We start from the raw sequence: 6,253 nt of genomic DNA, 5'->3' as shown, positions 1-6,253 counted from the left end.
CACCAGTAGTTATCCTTCCACTAGTAGTTATCCTTCCACAAGTAGTTATCCTTCCACAAGTAGTTATCCTTACACCAGTAATTTTCCTTCCACTAGTAGTTATCCTTCCACCAGTAGTTATACTTCCACCTGTAGTTATCCTTCCACAAGTAGTTATCCTTCCACTAGTAGTTATCCTTCCTCCAGTAGTTATACTTCCACCAGTAGTTATACTTCCACTAGTAGTTATACTTAGACTAGTAGTTATCCTTCCACTAGTAGTTATCCTTCCACCAGTAGTTATCCTTCCACTAGTAGTTATCCTTCCACAAGTAGTTATCCTTCCACAAGTAGTTATCCTTCCACAAGTAGTTATCCTTCCACCAGTAGTTATCCTTCCACTAGTAGTTATCCTTCCAGTAGTTATCCTTCCACCAGTAGTTATCCTTCCACAAGTAGTTATCCTTCCACCAGTAGTTATCCTTCCACCAGTAGTTATCCTTCCACCAGTAGTTATCCTTCCACTAGTAGTTATCCTTCCACAAGTAGTTATCCTTCCACAAGTAGTTATCCTTACACCAGTAATTATCCTTCCACTAGTAGTTATCCTTCCACCAGTAGTTATACTTCCACCAGTAGTTATCCTTCCACAAGTAGTTATCCTTCCACTAGTAGTTATCCTTCCAGCAGTAGTTATACTTCCACTAGTAGTTATCCTTCCACCAGTAGTTATACTTCCACTAGTAGTTATCCTTCCACTAGTAGGTATCCTTCCACAAGTAGTTATCCTTCCACCAGTAGTTATCCTTCCACCAGTAGTTATCCTTCCACCAGTAGTTATCCTTCCACCAGTAGTTATCCTTCCACCAGTAGTTATACTTCCACTAGTAGTTATACTTCCACCAGTAGTTATACTTCCACTAGTAGTTATCCTTCCACCAGTAGTTATCCTTCCACCAGTAGTTATACTTCCACCAGTAGTTATACTTCCACTAGTAGTTATCCTTCCACCAGTAGTTATCCTTCCACTAGTAGTTATCCTTCCACCAGTAGTTATCCTTCCACTAGTAGTTATCCTTCCACTAGTAGTTATCCTTCCACCAGTAGTTATCCTTCCACCAGTAGTTATACTTCCACTAGTAGTTATACTTCCACCAGTAGTTATCCTTCCACAAGTAGTTATCCTTCCACTAGTAGTTATCCTTCCACCAGTAGTTATCCTTCCACTAGTAGTTATACTTCCACTAGTAGTTATCCTTCCACTAGTAGTTATCCTTCCACCAGTAGTTATACTTCCACTAGTAGTTATCCTTCCACCAGTAGTTATCCTTCCACCAGTAGTTATACTTCCACTAGTAGTTATCCTTCCACCAGTAGTTATACTTCCACTAGTAGTTATCCTTCCACCAGTAGTTATCCTTCCACAAGTAGTTATCCTTCCACTAGTAGTTATCCTTCCACCAGTAGTTATACTTCCACTAGTAGTTATCCTTCCACCAGTAGTTATCCTTCCACCAGTAGTTATCCTTCCACTAGTAGTTATACTTCCACTAGTAGTTATCCTTCCACCAGTAGTTATCCTTCCACTAGTAGTTATACTTCCACTAGTAGTTATCCTTCCACTAGTAGTTATACTTCCACTAGTAGTTATCCTTCCACTAGTAGTTATCCTTCCACTAGTAGTTATACTTCCACTAGTAGTTATCCTTCCACCAGTAGTTATCCTTCCACTAGTAGTTATACTTCCACTAGTAGTTATCCTTCCACTAGTAGTTATACTTCCACTAGTAGTTATCCTTCCACCAGTAGTTATCCTTCCACTAGTAGTTATACTTCGACTAGTAGTTATCCTTCCACTAGTAGTTATACTTCCACTAGTAGTTATCCTTCCACCAGTAGTTATCCTTCCACTAGTAGTTATACTTCCACTAGTAGTTATCCTTCCACTAGTAGTTATACTTCCACTAGTAGTTATCCTTCCACCAGTAGTTATCCTTCCACTAGTAGTTATACTTCCACTAGTAGTTATCCTTCCACTAGTAGTTATACTTCCACCAGTAGTTATCCTTCCACTAGTAGTTATACTTCCACCAGTAGTTATCCTTCCACTAGTAGTTATACTTCCACTAGTAGTTATCCTTCCACCAGTAGTTATCCTTCCACTAGTAGTTATACTTCCACTAGTAGTTATCCTTCCACTAGTAGTTATACTTCCACCAGTAGTTATCCTTCCACAAGTAGTTATCCTTCCACTAGTAGTTATCCTTCCACTAGTAGTTATACTTCCACTAGTAGTTATCCTTCCACTGGTAGTTATACTTCCACTAGTAGTTATCCTTCCACAAGTAGTTATCCTTCCACTAGTAGTTATCCTTCCACCAGTAGTTATACTTCCACTAGTAGTTATCCTTCCACAAGTAGTTTTCCTTCCACTAGTAGTTATACTTCCACCAGTAGTTATCCTTCCACCAGCAGTTATACTTCCACCAGTAGTTATCCTTCCACTTCTCAGTAGTAGTAACCAGTTACCAGTCTCAGTAGTAACCAGTTACCAGTAACCAGTGTCCGTTGACTCAACGACCAACCGTCTCTGCCTGAGTCACGGTCTATTCATATATTGCGCTGAGCTGACATTATTCAAAGACCCTCTCGACCCTCTCACTGGGTACTGTGGGCAGCCGGCTAGTCAGTATTACGGGTGTGACCAAGGAGGCAAGGTAACGGCTGCGGGCTCTCTCCACATATCGCAATTATACGTAATAACAGCCTACGTGAGTATTTCTTACCTAATCCACGAGTCGAACTCCCACATGATAAATGGTGGACAGCGGTGTGGAGCGTTGATTTACGTTTTTAATGGTAATTCAAGGTGTTAGATGGCTGTTTGTGTGAGTAGCGCCAGGGTCAAAGGTGAACCGTCACCCACCAGCCACTACCCTCAAGCACCACCTCCAGCCACCAGCCGCCTACTCCCCTCACAACCTACTGCCTGCAAGCCTGTTGCAGCCGTTTCAAGCTTCCTGGCTTAGTTCGTGTGCTAATTGCTTCAATCTCCGAGGGGTTGACCCGGATTTTGCAATTAAGCCAGTCAGTAAGCCAGACTGTGGAAGTGAACGCCAGTCAGCCTATCATCCAGCCTGTCTCCTGTCATCCAACTGCTCCTCCGTGCTTTGTGCATCGTTACACGTCTTCCAGTCAGCCATTCTCGTGGGGTAAGCCAGCCAGCCAACCCAGCTTCTAACCCAGCTGAGAGAGAGAAGTAAGCCACGCAGTAAGAAGTAAGACAAGTTCCTCTGAGGTATTCTCTATATCGCTTTGTGCTCCCTGTTGGATGCTAAGAGTGGTTTTCACCATTCCTGTGGTATAGAGTGGGTTAAGCCACCTTCGTGGGTGAGTGGGGTGCGCGGCAGAGCCCCAGCGTCCACCCACCACTCTCTCCCACCACCACTCTCTCCCACCACCACCACCACCACCAGCCATCCACCCATCTACCTGTGGTTGTTTGTACCCTTGTACCGGGTCCTAGTACTGTTTTGGCTCACATAATTGGTCAAGAGATTGTAGCTGGTGCCAACGATAAAGCCAGTTATGTGAGTTCGCCTAGAAAGCACATTTCTTCACGACAACAGTGTGAGTGGAGGAGGAAACACCACCCGCCCAAAGGATAAAACCTTCTCCTCATCACTCGTCATCCCGTCTACTACTCCAGACTCCAGTGATAATTTTCTTGAGACATTTTTCTTGCATTTAAAGACATTTGCGTGTGTGAGACATTTATAGTAAATTGCTTGTGTACTCTAAACCTTGTGTTTTCAGTTTTTCTTTGACTCATTATTTTTAGAATATTTTTCAGTGTTTTCACTTATCTTATATTTTTTTTATTCTGTGTTTTTTTCTTTATGCTACTCCTGTCTGTAGTAAGTATTATTGTGTAGTGTACCAGTCAGTCACTCTGTGTGAAGTGATTCATTTTTTTTTATTGTATTCTTTCAGCGTTGTATTCTCCAGTAATTATCATTGTATTTCATGCAGTGATATTCACCCCAGTATACTAAATTATCCATTTCTTTCTGTGTGTTTTTTTCGTATGCAAGCAGTGTCTCATTCCTCTAATTTTTTCGCAGACTGTGTACCATTATTTTTGCCAGCAAATTTTTGTCGTATCAGTCACAGCAAGATTTTGTTGTATCAGTCACAGCAGGATTTTGTTGTAAGAATATATTATAATGAAGTGTGCTCCGTCACTGTAAGTGTTATATTACCTGTTTTGTTCCTGTGTTTTATTTTATTAATATTTTTATAATTCTTGAACAAATTCACTTTTGATGCAATTTCAATTACTTTTAACGTAAAGTGTTTTCCTTACTCTGTTTGAGTAAATTGTTTTGTCTAATTTACAATTAAGAGTTAAAGTGTTCAATCAGTTAATTTTTTTTTGATCTTCATATTTTAATTTTATCATGTAACCTGAGTTTTCCCAGTGACACTTTATTACTGCAGTGATTATTTCTACACTTTATTTTGTTGCACTTGTTCAGCAGTGAATTATTTTCTTTTATTGATATTTTTATGAATTATATTTTAATTTTGTCTATGCATTCTTAGAAAATACTTAAATTTCCCAGTTAACAATTTAGTAATTTTATTTTATACTTTTTACATTGATTTAAAATTTAATTACTTAATTTCTTTATTAGCAAGAGTAAAGACAGCTCATTTTGCATTTAATTCAGTCTCCAGTAATATTTTTACTTGTATATTTCAATGTAAATTTTTTTTTTCTTGGTCAATAGTCCTTTAAATTGAGTTTTCCTTCCTCTTGCAGTGTATCTTAGACATTAATTTTTTATTATTTCTGCAAAATTAGTTGTATATCTTTTATTTCAATTCTAGAATTTTATATCATTTTTATTGTTCATTATTTTTGCCTTATTTGTTCTCGTGTTACTTTGCCATATGTCTCACATACCGTCAAGTGATACTTTAGTGAATGTCGACACTCAGACCTCTCAGGCTACTGCTGGTCCTGTCATCAGTCCTCACAGTTCCTTACCGACTGACAGACCGACTCAGACACCGAGATATTATAGTTATACTCGTGATTCCCTTGATGCGTTACCTTTATTCAATGGCCATGTACATAGTCTTGAAGCATGGTTTGCAGCCATTCGTTCTCGTGCTAGTGCTCTAGGTGAAGGTCCTCCTTCAGAGGAAAGTCTTATCAGACTTGCTAAAGAAGCTCTTTATCGATCTCCTGCTGCTGTTCACGTTGTTGATCTCCTTGATATGCGAGACTTCAGGAATCTTACTAAGTGGTCACAATATGAGGAACTGATTCGTTCTTTCCTTGTCCCAGTAAAAACAGCTGATCCATATGTCGTTCTTAGGGAACTAGTGAATGCTACACCCATGAGTAATGAATCGTTGAGTGCATTTGCTGTTAGATTAGACAAACTTTTATCATCATTTATCAATGCTGTCCAATCATCATCTTTTCTCCCTGAAGAGGCTAAACCATTTACAGAATCACTTGCTAAAATAGCAGCTTTTGGAGCAATTAAAGAACTAATGCCACCTGCTTCTGTGTGTGCTTATGAGGCTCATCCTCCAACTGTAACGATGGAACCACTTACAGCTTTAAATCATGTACGTTCCTTGTGCCCCCAGGGTACTTTCCCTTGTATTAAAAGTAATGTCACACATATGCCTCAGTCTGCACCACCTCTTGTTTGCGCCACAGAGACAAATAGTGGTCGTCAACCATCTCAGAGATCACCAAGAACCAGTGTACAGAGTCGTTATACACCTCGTAGTATTCATAGTACATTCAGTAACCATAGTCGGCGGAATTGTTACAACTGTGGTTTCCGTGGCCATATTGCAATTAATTGTCCTGATAGTTACCCTAAGAGACGTCGTACTGATGATGAGTACTCAGATCTTCCCTACTGTACTTATCATAGAATACATGGACATGACACATCTGAGTGTAATGCTCTCTATAACCTTCAGTACTCTAGGTCTTTCCGTGGTCGTTCCAACCGCAGAACCCGTAGAGGAAACAGATCTCGTGGTTTTCAAAATAACCAGAACCAGGCTCATTCTTTCAATTCTCAAACTAACCAGAACCAGGCTCGTTCTTCCAATTCGGGGGAATTCGAGCGCCCCAGTCAAACCGTCCCATGGTGACAGTAGGTGATAATGAGTACACCATCCCCGTTCACAATTCCTTTGAAGCCTTAAGCAGTCTCGAGAATGACAACCCTGCTGATGA

This window comes from Cherax quadricarinatus, unplaced genomic scaffold, assembly GCF_038502225.1.
Source record: "Cherax quadricarinatus isolate ZL_2023a unplaced genomic scaffold, ASM3850222v1 Contig304, whole genome shotgun sequence".
Lineage (NCBI taxonomy): Eukaryota > Metazoa > Arthropoda > Malacostraca > Decapoda > Parastacidae > Cherax > Cherax quadricarinatus.
This window is presented reverse-complemented; position numbering follows the sequence as displayed.